Below are 15239 nucleotides of genomic sequence, written 5' to 3'. Positions count from 1 at the left end.
CTCCCCAAGGCATTCTTGGCTTGCACTGAATACTGTGTAGCTGTCCTGTGAAGACTTGTGGCAAAGCAGCAAAACGGATAGACATTGCTTAAGGAGGAAAAAACAAAGAGTGGGAATAGAGAGCAAGGATAACTCTCCAGCAAGGGGAAAGCTGGCAGATAACATATAAAACAGAGATCTCTTACAGTTCAGAAAGCTTTTACATTATTTATGAAGCAATATAATATCACTTGAAGGTACACCTGATCAAGTCTCTGATTAAAAGATAGAGCTTGGCAGATTGGATTTTTAAAAACACGAAAACCACATAGTTTTCTGGGGGGTCATCCAAGATGGTGACCCCTGAGGAATAAAGTATTTGGATTCCACATTTAGCACTTCAACTTTTAAGAGTTTCACCCCAAGGACAGACCCCCAAAACATCTATCTCTGACAGACAATGAGGCTTACATCCACAAGAACCACAAGACTCTAGCAAACAAAGCAGTTATTAATTGGAAATTCAACACTTGTTGCTTCTGCCCACCAGAGCTCAGCACACAGAGGCAAGAAAAATTGCCTGTCTCCCAGTCTTTCCATGAAAGGGGCAAATCTTAAGACTTTGAAAGCTTCTACTTGAGGGTCAGGCTTCTAATTTAGCATGCATGTAGTGGATGGCTACATTCTCCCCACAAACCAGGGAAGCTGCCAGAAACCTCTCTACTTTCTCTCTTTAGTCTGCTCCAAGTCTCTAATATCATCCTGTAAGGAGACTGTACACGTCTTGTATTCCAGCTTTTGTGTCTGCTGTCCAACAGATATGCTACAGTATCACATGGCTCTGATAGCAAACAGAGCTTGCATTTATGACTCCCACAGGACTGTAGCAAACAAAGAATAAGTTCTTAATGGGCACAGCAGCCCTCCCTTGGAGCTATACACCCAGGCCCAGCACAGAGGAGCAGGCAAAAATGCCCATCTCCCAGTTTCTCCCTGGAAGGGGCTTAACTACATACTTTCCCAACTGATGCCTGAGGGTCTGGCTTCCAATCAGCCCACATCTAGGTGCAGAATTCAATCCTTTCCTTTGGGACACAGACAGATCTTGGCACACCATCAACTACTGGGAGTTACTAGGAACAAGGAAGCAGCTTGTACAATCACAGAGTTTTGAGAAACAAGCAGAAGATTGGGCTGGGCTGAGTAACAAGATTTATCTACATGATACCACTCTGTCAATATTGCGAGAGGTGGCTGTTTTATCTAACATGCAGAAACCAAAACAGAAAGTCAGGAAAAATGAAGAAATAGAATAATATGTTCCAAATGAGAGAACAAGATAAAACTCTAGAAACAGATATTACACAAATGAAGATAAAGTGATTTACCCAATATAGTTTAAAAAAATGGTTATAAAGATGTTCATGGAGGTCAGGAAAGAAATGCATGAACAAGGTGAGAATGTCAGCAAAGAGATGGAAAATATTAAAAAGTACCCATCATAAGTCACAGAGCTAAAGAATACAATAAATGACCCCAAAAATTAAGTAGGGGGGTTCAAGAACAGCCTAGATCAAGTGGAAGAAAAAAATCAATGACTAGAAGACAAGGCAGTGGAACTCATCCCATCAGAGAAGCAAGAAGAAAAAAGAATGAAAAAGATTGAAGATAATTTAAGGGACTTATAGGACACCATAAAGTGGACCAATATTCACATTCAGATAGTCTCAGAAGCAGAGAGAGAGAGAAAGGGGCAGAAAGCTTATTCAAAGAAATAATGGTTGAAAACTTCCCTAAGCTGGGGAAAGAAACAGACATCAAGATCCAGGAAGCCCACAGATATCAAAGAAGAAGAATCCAATGAGACACACACCAAGACGCCTCACAATTAATTTGTCAAAAGTTAAAGTCAAAGAGAAAATCTTAAGTGGTAGAAGAAAATCTCTGTACATACATTACATACAAAGGAATACCCAGTAGAACCTTCTGTAAATTTTTTGGCAGAAACTTTACAGGCGAGAAGGTAGTAGGTTGACGTAAAGTATCAAAAGAAAATAAACTTTCCAACCAAGAATACTTTATCTGGCAAAGTTGTCCTTCAGAATTGATGGTGAGTTAAAGAGTACACCAAACAAACAAAAACGGATTGAATTCATCCCCACTAGATTGGCCTTATAAGAAGTGTTAAAGGAAATTTTTAAAATGGAAATGAAAGAAGGATGCTAATTAGTAACTGGAAAACATATGAAAGTATAAATCGCACTGGAAATGCTAAATATATAAGTTCAGAACACTCCAATGTTGTAATGGTGGTGGGCAAATCACTTATAACTCTAGTATGAAGATCAAGAGACAAAAATCTTAAAAATAACTATAATTACTATAAAAACTAAATAATTTGTCTGTGTTTGAATTTAAGTTGTTATCCGCTTAAAATAGACTGCTCTAAATATAAGATATTTTATGTAAGCCTCATGGTAAGCACAAAGCAAAAACCTATAGTAGAGACACAAAAAACAAAGAGAAAGAAATCAAAGAATATCACCACAGGAAATCATCCAATTAGAATGCAAGAGAGTAAGAGAAGAAGAAAGGAACAAAGGAATTACAAAATGACCAGAAACCAATAAAAAATAGCAACAAGAAGTCCATACCTATCAATAATTACTTTCAATGTAGATGGACTAAGTTCTCCAATTAGAAGACTTCAAATGGCTGATTGGATAAAAAACCAAGACCCAATTATATACTACCTACAAGAGATGAACTTCAGCTTTAAGGACACACATAGGCTGAAAATGAAGGGATGGTAAAAGATAGTCCAAGAAAATGGAAACCAAAAGAAAACAGGGTAGCTATACTTATATAGACAAAACAGACTTTAAACCAAAGATTTTAACAAGAGACAAAGAAGGTCATTATATAATGCTAAAGTGATCAATTCATCAGGAGACACAATAATTGTAAATATTTATGCAATCCACATAGTGGTACCTTAATATATAAAGTGAATTTTGAGAGATTTGAAGGAAGAAATAGACAGCAACACAATAATAGTGGGGACTTCAACAGCCCAATTTCAACAATAGATAAATCACTAGACAGAAATCCAATAAGGAAAATTTGGACTTGAACTACACATTAGAACAGATGGAATTCACAGATACTTACAAAACATTCCATCCAACAGGAGTAGAATACACAATCTTCTTAAACACACATGGAACAATCTCCAGGATAGATCATATGTTAGGTCACAAAACAGATATTAATAAATAAAAGAAAATTGAAATTATATCAACCATCTTTTCTGACAACAAGGATATGAAACTAAAAGTCAATTACAAGAGTAAAACTAGAAAATTCACAAATATATGGAGATTAAGCAATATGTTTCTGAGCAATTGAGTCATAGAAAATAAAAAAGAAATCTTGAGACAAATGAAAATAGAAATACTACATACCAATAGTTTTAGGATGAGGCAAGAGCAGTTCTAAGAGGAAAGTTTCTAGTGATAAATGCCTGCTCAAGAAAAAGGAATGAACTCAAATAAAAAAACCTAACTTTAGGGGGCTGTCCCCATGGCCAAGTGGTTAAGTTAGCGCGCTCCGCTGCAGGCAGCCCAGTGTTTCGTTGGTTCGAATCCTGGGCGTGGACATGGCACTGCTCATCAGACCACGCTGAGGCAGCGTCCCACATGCCACAACTAGAAGGACCCACAACGAAGAATATACAACTATGTACGGGGGGCTTTGGGGAGAAAAAGGAAAAAATAAAATCTTTAAAAAAAAAAAAAAAACCTAACTTTATAACACAAGTAACAAGGGAAAGAAGATAAGACTAAGCCCAAAGTTAGCAGAAGGAAGAGAATAGCAAAGATCAGAGTGGAAATAAATGAAATAGAGACTAAAAAGACAATAGAAAAGATCAATGAAACTAAGAGCTGATGTTTTGAAAATATAAACAAAATAGACAAACCTTTAGTACACATGTCAGAAAAAACAGAGAGGAATCAAATAAAATTATAGAGAAAAGAGGAGGCATTACAACTGATATCACACAAACACAAACGATCACAAGAGATAACTAGGAACAACCATGTGCCAACAAACCTGGAAGAAATTTATAATTTCCTAGAAACATGCAACCTACCAAGACTCAATCATGAAGAAATAGAAAATCTGAATAGACCAAATGCTAGTAAGGATACTGAATCAGTAAGCAAAAACCTCCCAACAAAGAAAAGCCCAAGATCAGATTCCTTCATAGTGAATTCTACCAAACATTTAAAGAAGAATTAAGAAAAATCCTTCTCAAACTCTTTCAAAAAATAGAAGAGAAGGGAACACTTCCAAACTCATTTTACAATGCCAGCATTACTCTACTAATGAAGCCAGACAAGGACACCACAATAAAAGAAAATTATAGGCCTGTATCCCTGAGAAACATTGATGTAAATACTCTCAACAAAATACAGTCAAACTACACGTATTAAAACACATTAATCAACAGACATTAAAAGGATCTTAGATTACGATCTAGGGAGATTTATTCCAGTGATGCAAGGATGACTGAATATCCTCAAATCAAAAATGCAACATACCACGTTAAAAAAATAAGGGGTAAAAACCATATGATCATCTCAATAGATGCAGAAAAAGTGTCTCTAATTCAACATGCTTTCATGATAAAAATTCTCAACAAACTGGGTATAGAGGGAATGTACCTCAACATAAAAAAGCCATATATGACAAACCCATAGCTAACCTCATAGTCAATGGTGAAAGTTGAAAGCTTTTCCTCTAAGATTAGGAAAAAGCCATGGATGCCCACTGTCATCACTTATATTCAGCATAGTAGTGGAAAATCTAGCCAGAGAAATCAGGAAAGAAAAAGAAATAAAACACATCCAAACCAGAAAAGAAGTAAAATTATTTCCATTTGCAGATGACATGAAATTATAAATAGAAAAACCTAACAAGACTCCACCACAAGACTGTTAGAGCTAATAAAGGAATTCAGTAAAGTTCCAAGATACAAACCAATATAACAAATATCAGTTGTGTTTTTACACACAACTATTATTGACTTTCCTACACACGTTATTAAACTAGCAGAAAGTGAAATTAAGAACACAATCTCATTTACAATAGCATGGAATTGAATAAAATACAGGGCCAGCCCAGTATTATAGCAGTAAAGTGCCTGCACTTCACTTCGGTGGCCTGGGGTCCGCAGGTTTGGATCCTGGACGTGGAACTAGCACCACTCATCAAGCCACACTGTGGGGGCATCCCACATAAAACAGAGGGAGATTGGCACAGATGTTAGCTCAGGGCCAATCTTCCTCACACACACACACACAAAAAGGAATGAAATACTTAGGAATAAATTTAGCCAAGGAGGTGGAAGATCTATACCCTGAAAACTACAAGACATTGATGAAAGAAATTAAAGACACACAAAAAATGGAAAGATATTCTGTTTCATGGATTGGAAGAATTAATATTGTTAAAATGACCATACCACCCAAAATGACCTATAGGTTCAACGTAACCCATATCAAAATTCCATTGCCATTTTTCACAGAAATAGAATAAACAATCCCAAAATTTGTATGTAACCATGAAAGACCTCAAATAGGAAAAGAAAACTTCAGAAAGAAGAACAAAGCTGGAGGCATTAGGCTTCCTGATTTCAAACTAGATTACAAAGCTATAGCAACAAAACACTATGGGATTGGCATAAAACTGACACACAGATCAATGAAACTAAATAGAGAACCCAGAAATAAACCCATGCATATATGGTCAATTAATTTTCAACAAAAGAGCCAAGAATATACCACGGGGAAAAGATAGTCTCTTTAGTAAATGATGTTGGGAAAATTGGACAGCAAAAAATTAAACTGGACCCCTCTCTTTCACCATACATAAACATCAACTCAAAATACATTAAAGACTTGAATATAAGACCTTAAACCTTTAAATTCCCAGAACAAAATATAAAAGGTTAACTCCTTGTCATCGTTCTTAGCAATGATTTCTTGGATTTGACACCAAAAGCAAAGGCAACAAAAGCAAAAATAAATAAGTGGGATTGCCTCAAACTAAAAAGCTTCTGCTCATCAAAGGAAATCATCAATGAAATGAAAACGCAAGCTATGTAATAGGAGAAAATATTTGCAAACCATGTATCTGATATGGGGTTAATATCTAAAATATACAAGGAACTCATACAACTTAACAGCAAAAAATAACCCAATTAAAAAATGGGCAAAGGACCTGAATAGACATTTTTCCAAAGAGGATATACAAATGGCCAACAGGTACACGAAAAGGTGCTCAACATCAGTAATCATTAGGAAACTCTAAGTCCAAATCACAATGAGATATCACCTGTTAAGATGGCTGTTTTCAAAAAGACAAGAGATAACAAATGCTGTGAGGATGTGGAGAAAAGGGAACCCTTTTACAGTGAGGGTGGGAATGTAAAATGGTGCAGCCACTATGGGAAACACAATGGAGGTTCTTCAAGAAATTAAAAATAGAACTACCATATGATCCAGCAATCCTAATTCTGGCTATATATCCAAAGGAAACTAAGTCATTATTTCAAAGAGATATCTATGCTCCCATGTTCCTTGAACCATTATTCACAAATGCCAAGTTATGGAAACAATCTAAGTGTCCATCAGTAGATGAGTGAATCAAGAACACACGGTATACAAACACAAAGGGATATTATCCAGCCTTAAAAAAGAAGTAAATTCTGTCATTTGTAAATACATGGATGGAACTGTAAGGCAATTTGTTAAGTGAAATAAGCCAGACAGGGAAAGACAAATACTGCATGGTATCACTTATATGTGGAATCTAAAATAATAGAAAAGAAAAAAGTCAGACTTATAGAAAGACAGAGTAGGACAGCGGTTGCCAGGGGCTGGGAGATGAAGGAAATAACTGGTAATAGGCTATAAACTTTCAATTATAAGATGATTAAAATCTGTGAGTCTAATGTATAACAAAGTGACTATACTCGATAACACTGTATTGTGTCATGGAAATTTGCTAAGAGAGTAGAACTTGAATATTCTCACCAAAAAAAAATAAAGGTAAACATACGAGATGATGGATATGTTAATTAACTTAATGGAGGGAATCCCTTCACAATGGGTATGTATATAAAATCACTACATTTTACACTTAAAATATCTTACAATTTTGTTTGTCAGATTCTTCCTCAATAAACCTGAAAAAAGAAAGAAATAAAAAGTAAATGAGGCCAGTTCATGACATACTTGAAGACTTGAATGTCTGTCAAGGTTGAATGACTGAGAGTACACTGGTGTGCTCAAAGAAATTGAAAAAATTGAAAAATACATTTTAAATATAAGGAAGACGATGGCTTTTTCTTGCAGATATTTGAGTTTGATGTGCCTGCAGGGCATTTGCAGGAAGGTTTGAGCTAGTAATTTACTAGAGATATGGAGATAGACTTTGTGGGAAATATCAGATTCAAGAGTTGAATTGAAGAGAAAAAGAAAGCCTATGGAATGAATTCATGTAACTGCCTCGCTCCTTCCTTACTGAGAGGGACACAGGAGAAGGCAATGAATAGCCTTGATCAGACCTCTTTGTAAATGTGCTAAACTCTATTGCTAACGGATATTTAACGGAGGACCCGTCTAAAAAATGATTTTTGTTAGTACATATTTAAACCTGCCTAGATTGCCTGTTTTTAATAAAATTATAGAATCATGGGGCTTGCCCAGCTAAATAAAAGGAATTTGTTATACAGGCATTTCCTCTTTGAGAATATTAAACTGGGGAGCTCAAAATTGAACAAGATTCTTTGAGAACAATATTTCCCTACAGACTGTTCAGAACTCTTCTGTTATTCTTAAAGCAATTTGGAAGATGTGTCTGCTGGATGCGGACTTCTACAGCAGGAAAGTCTGCATCTGGATTTTTACATTAATGATATAGTTTGGTGTTGGGTCTGATCTCGGATTTCTGTGAATCCGCCTTGACAATCCAACCCTTTTGGTAAAACAATAACATATTTAGGTCCCTGGCATTTCCTTGAGTAGGAGAAAGAGTGATACAGACCTGAATGTATTGATGAAGTGGAAGAAGACCTAGGGATGAGCAGGTTTTGGGGGGGAAAAAGAATTTTAAAGATTAAAATGTCAAATGTGTCAAATTCTGGAGTTCTTTCTGAGGAAGAGGACAGAGAAAAAGTTATTTCTTGACTATACAATAAATTCCTTTAAGACCATTCAGACTAGCTCTCAAGATGTTAAAGAAAGTGTGGTTAATAAGGATACAGATTCATCCTTGAAATAGTAGAACATAAAGAAGATAATGTTCCCAAACTAGTAGTTTTAGAGAAAGTTAAACCTGGTAAAGGTATTCTGTATACTGATATTAAGTAACGCAGATCATTTGCCAGCCAATATGCTTTACTTGGATTATCTCATTACATTGCTTTCACCAAACTTATACAGTAACTACTGTTATTAATCCATTTTCAAGGATGAAGGAACTGAGTTTCAAAAATTATGTAACTGCCCAAGATTATAAATATAGTATATTTTAGAAGTAGACTCAAAACCCAGAATTCTGCTGAAGTCCTCTGTACAAATCCTGATGCAATACACGCAGAACATCACTGAAATTGCATTCACGTGCTTTGGACTTAACAGCAAGGCAAGTGAAATCAGAAGATAGTTTGTAAACTGAGAAAGTAGGGAGATATAGTGCAAACAGCCTGTTAGATAGGAGTTAGAAGTGAGAAAAATGAAAGCATACATGATTTTGGATCAGAAAGGGAAACTCACAGCTCAAGTTCTAGAATATTTTGAAAATTTTGAGTAATCACTAGGCTTGAGCTGATTATTTTGACTAATGACTAGATTGGGTTGATTATTGAGGAGGAATTAGTGCAAATTCATAAACCTTGCCTTTACTAGTTCATGTATTTAAGCGTCTGTTTATAGACACTTGAGAGGTACATCAACCAAGTACGGCTGACTGGAACAGCAAATGGGTGGGCATGGAAGTTTACATCCAGTTGTTTTAAATATTGTATAAAAAGAAGGGGAAAATAATGTTAAAATGAGTTTATCAGTTGGCTTCTCTATAGGTATGGATTTGGGGAATATTCTCTGGCACAACTGAACTACAAGTCACTACAAAAGAAAAACTCGGATGCATTAGGTTGGAGTTTGTCTTAGTCTGTTCAGGCTGTTATAACAAATAACACAGACCAGGTAGCTGACAAACAACAGAAATTTATTTCTCACAGTTCTGGAGGCTGGAAGTCCAGCATCATTTTTAGCACATTGTCTAATATATATTGCCCTTAATACACACTAGTATTAATGTTATTGTAGATATTTTAATCAAAAATATTATATCTAACTTCTCATTAATTTGTTGATGACTATTAATCAGAACTTTATTTTAAAATTATTGTTATACTATCGTGCCTGAACTCCAAACACAAAAAAGTGTTTATTTACTGTAACTTTATCCTGTTATATTAGATTTTTCTGTACTATCTAACCCTTTCTCTTTTCTTTTCTTAAGGAGCTATTACCTTATCAGGAGCCATTAAGATGTCTATACACCTGCATTAACCTTGTTTTGACTCTTTCAAATAAGGTGGGTATTAGTACTAACTGCTTGACAACTGAAAAAACATTTTTTTAACTCAGTTGTTTGTTTAAAAAATGTAAGACAAGTAAAAGAAATCAATTGCAAAAGCTGAGAGCAGAATGTTAAAATATTACTTTCACAATGAGGCAGATGTAACAAACGAGTGCATTTATTTATTGTGCCTAGAATTCTCTGTATAATTGCACTGTATTTCCCGTCTGCTATTTGCGTGTGTATGAATAAAAGTCTCGCCCTCACTGCACAGGCCCTCCTCTCTCCTATTAGACCTTGGGCTGAGTTATAATGGGAGATTAAATTTTAACTGCAGACATAAAGCTGCCTCTCTATCTGAAAGTGTAGCTTTACGCACCCACAGTTTCACTGTGCAGCTTTCCCTATCCATTTATGCTCCAATTTCCTTTTTTCTAGAATTCTCCAGGTGCTTGAATGTGATTGTTTGAATAAGGTATGTTTGGTCAGTGAGGCATGTAATGCATTTATAAATTACATAGTCAAGATTTTGCATAGAAGAACTCTAGGCTTTATTTATAGTACTCTAAAAAATCATACTTTTTGTCAGAAGATCAGGATTAAACTACAAAATAGAAGAAATGGCATTGAAACTAGTTGAAAATGGTAGATCTTCGTGTTCCGTTGTCTTTATAATTTGTCTCTGATAATAGGAGCTCGCCCAAAGCCTGATTCCTTATGTTCTCTGTGCCACTGAGAAAAACATATGAAGTCACTAAAGAAATTTTCCTACTGGGTGAGTGGAGGGTATAAATAATAACAAATACGGTTTTAAGTATATCATGCTATTCCATTTAATTCTTATAACAACCCAATAGGATAAGTACTAGTATTATCTCTCATTTTATAGACAAAAGAAGTGATGTTCAACAGGTTTAAAGAACTTAACAGAAGATGCTTATCTAGTAAGTGGCAATCTAGACACAAACTCACGTAGTTGTTCTCTGCAGCTCTCTCACTTAACCAGCGGGGGTGATGCTACATTTCCGGTAGAGGGAATGACACTATCTATGACATTTTAGAGCCTACTGTTGCCAGCCACTTTTAATATATCATCTTCCTTAATCTTTACAATAATCCACGAGTGGGTCACTTGTCTACAAATAAAGTCCTCGAGAGGTTAACTAGCCACATCACTGCAAACAGGCAGAACTCCCATTGAAGTCTCAATCTTCCACTCCAGAGAGGAGCCCGTTCATGCCTTTCAGAAGTGGTGGAAAACCCTTGGATGTCTGTGTACTTGACAGGCAGGGGAGATCTTTTTGGGAAATGTGGTCTAAAGAAGGCAGAAATGCAAAACTCCACAGGAAACTGTTTCCAGTTATGCCCACCTGTTCTAGATCTGTTGACTGGAAAATCCAGAAATAGCTATATTGCACATTACACTCCAGTGTGCAGAAATACCTTTCCTTGTCTGCTAAGCATGGGTGGGTCAGGGAAAAGTTCTTGAGAATAGATTGATTTTATGTTAAGGCATCTCAGATAAATTGATGGTGAGTTTGAGAAAGGATTTTCCTTGCTTCAGGGTTCCAGAAAGCTTATTTTACCCTGCAGAGTGTATATGGTGATTACAGAGTAAGATTTGCAATAAGGAACAAAATTATATTTAATATAAACAACCACAGCAACGTGAATATAAAGGTCTGCTTTACAGGTCCTGCTGTGTGTGAAGGGAGGGAGCACTTTGCTTCTCTGAACCTCACTTTTCTCATCTATAATATGGGGTAATAACATTACATGGGGGTAATGAACTTCTGGTCTCTAAGGGAACTGTCAGCTCTAATAATCCATAAAATCATGGAAGCAGGTGGAACAAAGCATATTATTTTAGAAGAAAACACTGTATATGAAATTAGACATAAGAATCGTGTTAATAGTTATATCTGTTAAATCATGTCAGCAAAACTCCTTCAATTGATGCTCACGCTTGCTAAGAACCAATGGTGGAAAGTGTTCAGAAAAGACCAGAAAAATCCTAGTCTTAACTTGGAAATATTTATCTGGAAAATAACCTATCTTCCATGCAATCAGAAGACTTCAGCATGAAAAATACTTTAAAAGAAAAGTCTCTGTAATATAAGATGCTACCCTGTACAACCAATCCAAGGCATGCCTTCCACATTTATTCTTCCACAGGCACGATTTCTATGATTTTATATTTTATAAGCATATACAGTCATCAGCATAGAGAGGCCATTCTGCTACAACACTTGTTTAAAAAAAAGCAATTCCATTCCGTGCAATTGATATATTAGTGAACAATTTGAATATAATGGAAGTTTCATGTTTGCTTATGCATAATTTCTTTCTCGAAAAACACAAAACACGCACAAGCACAGACCGCAAACATCCACCAGCCACCTTGGTCTTGGTTCACTTTGTGTGTTATTCAACTAGGTTGTGTTTTGCTGTTTTCTTGCATTTGTGAGAGGATAGGTATATAGATATCATTCAACTTTCCAAACATGAATAATTCTTCTTTCCCAAAACACTAACCGGTGAATGAGAAAGAAAATCTTTAGGTATGGAGGAGAAGATTGAAATAATAAAGCCTTTTGGAAGAAACTATTTGCTATCTCTTCAGCTGTGAAGAAATCCAAATGGTAGAAAAGCACAAACAATGACACAAAAATAAAAGAACGACTTCAAGTGCTGTGAAGTCATGACAACAGGGACTTGAGAAATTTTAAAAAAATGGGAAGACTTGTCGAGCATATGGATTGAAGAACAAACAACAAAGATTCAGAAACAACCTGTCACACAAACAAAAAGAAAGCACTATCTCCACGTGTGTATCTGTGCATGAAGACCTTATTGCCAAACCTTGTAGAAGTGGCTCATTTTAGTGCGTTAGTGGCTGGTTTAGTGATTTCCAACTTTGCCATCATTTCTGAAGTCTTCAGCTGTTGGGACACCAGTGCATATGAGAAATCGGAGGGGAAAAAAAATCTCCAGCAGTGGTACAAAACATATTTGAAGTAAAAGGATACACATTAGATCAACTTTTCAATTTTGATCAAAGAGGCATCTATTAGAAATGCATCTCTGGGGGCCAGCCGGTGGCGCAGCGGTTAAGTGCGCAGCTTCCTCTTCAGCAGCCCGGGGTTCACAGTTCAGATCCCGGGTGCAGACATGGCACCGCTTGGCAAGCCATGCTGTGGTAGGCACCCCACATATAAAATAGAGGAAGATGGGCATGGATGTTAGCTCAGGGCCAGTCTTCCTCAGCAAAAACAAGAGGAGGATTGGCAGATGTTAGCTCAGGGCTAGTCTTTCTCAAAAAAAAAAAAAAAAGAAAAAGAAAAATGCATCTCTCAAAGCATCCACATCTCAAAGGAAGCAAAACGTGTCTCAGGATTAAGAATGAGATAGATTTGCTACTGTGATGTTTGGTGCCAACATGGAGAGGAAGACCAGCCACACCCATCCACCTTTCACGTTGGGTGTTACAACTTTACATCCAATTTCAGATAATGCTTCCTCCAACACTTCACAAGCTGCCTGATGCTGACACGCTTTCTAGAAGCAAGTGTCAGGTCTTTTTCAAGATAAACTGACATTTATTGTAGTATATATGCATTTCGTAACCATTTAAAACATACGTAAAACTGTGCTACATTTTTATTAGGTTTCTATCTTTTTTAGAAGTGTGTTACTGAGCAAATCTTTGAGTGTTGTTCCCATATTTCCATAGTCCCTGTGGTTTTTATTGTGCAATTTTGCTTAGTGAGGCAATTTTAAAAATGCATATATCATGTTATAACAGAACTGTATATTCAATCAAGGGTAAAATGGCCTAGCTGTTCTTTTGTTGTCTTCTTTCTACTTCTCCTCCTTTTACTTTATGTTCTTTTTTCTTTCTTAATTGTAAAATTAATATGCTTGTTTAAAAATCTCTTTTTAATAACGAAGAATTGTGTAAAATTTAAAAAGAAAGAAAAATTAAAAAGAAAGACCATCACTGCGATCCCTCCACCCCTTAGCATTTTCAGATCTTTAGATTGTTATAACAAAATTAGATTAAGTGATAAAAATCAAAAGGCATTAACCCAGGTTAACCCAGGTTTAACTCCATTGTTCATATACAAATGATATCTGTTGTAGTATCATAAGCAGCTAAAGAAATAGGGCAGTATATCTATTCACCTCATTTTGCCGGTGGCCATATAAACAATTAGTCTAAATCCACAGATAACAGATTCAGCTATATCACATGAAGACAAACTGAGAGGGAGTCTGCAATGTTATTTAAACCAGTGTTTCTGGAAATGTGCTCTTGGAACAACAGCATCAACCTTGCCTGAGAATGAGAGAAATGCTAATTGTCTGGCCACACCCCAAATTTACTGATTGAAAAATCTCTGCCAGTGGGGCCCAGCAATCTGTGTTTTAACAAGACTTCCATGTGAGTCTGATACATGCTTATGCTCATGTGAATTCAATCATCTCAAAGGCAAGCTAGGAATGGGAACTCTGAGATCAGATTACCTGGATTCAAAATCTAGATTTTAGTACTTTCTAGTAAACATATAACATTGTCCAAGTTACTTTAAATGCTATATGTCTCTTTCTTCAACTGCTTGAGGATTACATAAAATAAGTGGTACCAATAGAATACATTTAACAAAGCCTAGTATGTGGCAAGTACTCAATAAATGTAACATAGCATTTTAATCCCATTCTAAGCATCTTCTCTTAGGAGCATTTAATAGGCGAAACAAAGAAATGCTCATTTTATATGATTATGATCTTAATCATAATTAATACTATTTGACATATATGATATTGAATAATAAAATAGAGTTCACGGTTTGAGAATATGAAAGGAATGTAAGAAACCTTACCATGTCTCACGAGTCGGGTTCTCCAGGAAGGACGCTGAGATGGACTCTAAGACTCATCAGCGCTCATGGAAAGGGGAGGCAGGAAGAAGGATCTGGCAGTAGGAGCAGTTCCAACTTCATGCGGAAGCTTGGGCTAAAACAACCCGTTACAGTTGTCCTTCGTTGGGCTGAAATGGTCTGACAGTTGTCTACCCTCCTCCACCGTCATTTGATGTGGGCTACCCTCTGAAGGACATGACCTTCGGTGAGGAAGTTCTGTGGAGCTGAAGCCATCCTTGAAGGTGCTGCCAGCTGAAGCTTGTCTGCCAAAGCATCTCTCACAGCTGAGACAACAAACTTTCTTAAAGGGGCAGCAAGTACTTTTTAGAAAGGGATGTGGAGAGGGCATCACCATGGCCACCACGACTTCCCTTTTTGGTGTGCTAATGCTTTGTTAGGTAGGAAAAAGGGTGCAAATAAGGGTGGCTCTAATAAAAATAAGTAAAATGTATCATAATTTCCATGGGGGGAAAGGGAATGTAAAGTGACCAATAACAATAAAATATGTTTTTCCAAATAAATAAGGGTGTCGAAAGAAGCAGAATTTCTATAATTACAAAGCAAAGGGACTATGATCCTTTCTGTAAGAGAGAGGGAGCTTAGATTTTAGGAAATGCATGATGTTGTTTATTCTGCTGGACTCTAGAATGGATTTACCCTGGTGGAAACTATCTGTATGATGAG

General features: G+C 36.3%; 1 long non-coding RNA gene across 6 annotated transcripts in view; it reads right to left on the bottom strand.

Annotated features, from left to right (window-relative positions):
- LOC139039873 (uncharacterized) overlaps window positions 1-14762 on the bottom strand; it is a 423143-nt gene extending 408381 nt beyond the window's left edge. For 2 of the 6 annotated variants that reach the window (XR_011493095.1, XR_011493091.1), the window contains exon 1: window positions 14517-14762. This is a non-coding gene — a long non-coding RNA (uncharacterized lncRNA). The remainder of the gene's footprint in view (window positions 1-14516) is intronic. The other 4 variants (XR_011493096.1, XR_011493092.1, XR_011493094.1 and 1 more) reach the window with 3 other exon arrangements.
- Between the last annotated feature and the right edge of the window lie 477 nt (window positions 14763-15239).

Source organism: Equus asinus, chromosome 12 (assembly GCF_041296235.1).
Source record: "Equus asinus isolate D_3611 breed Donkey chromosome 12, EquAss-T2T_v2, whole genome shotgun sequence".
Lineage (NCBI taxonomy): Eukaryota > Metazoa > Chordata > Mammalia > Perissodactyla > Equidae > Equus > Equus asinus.
Note: the sequence above shows the minus strand (reverse complement) of the source record. Positions and strands in the feature narration are given on the sequence as shown.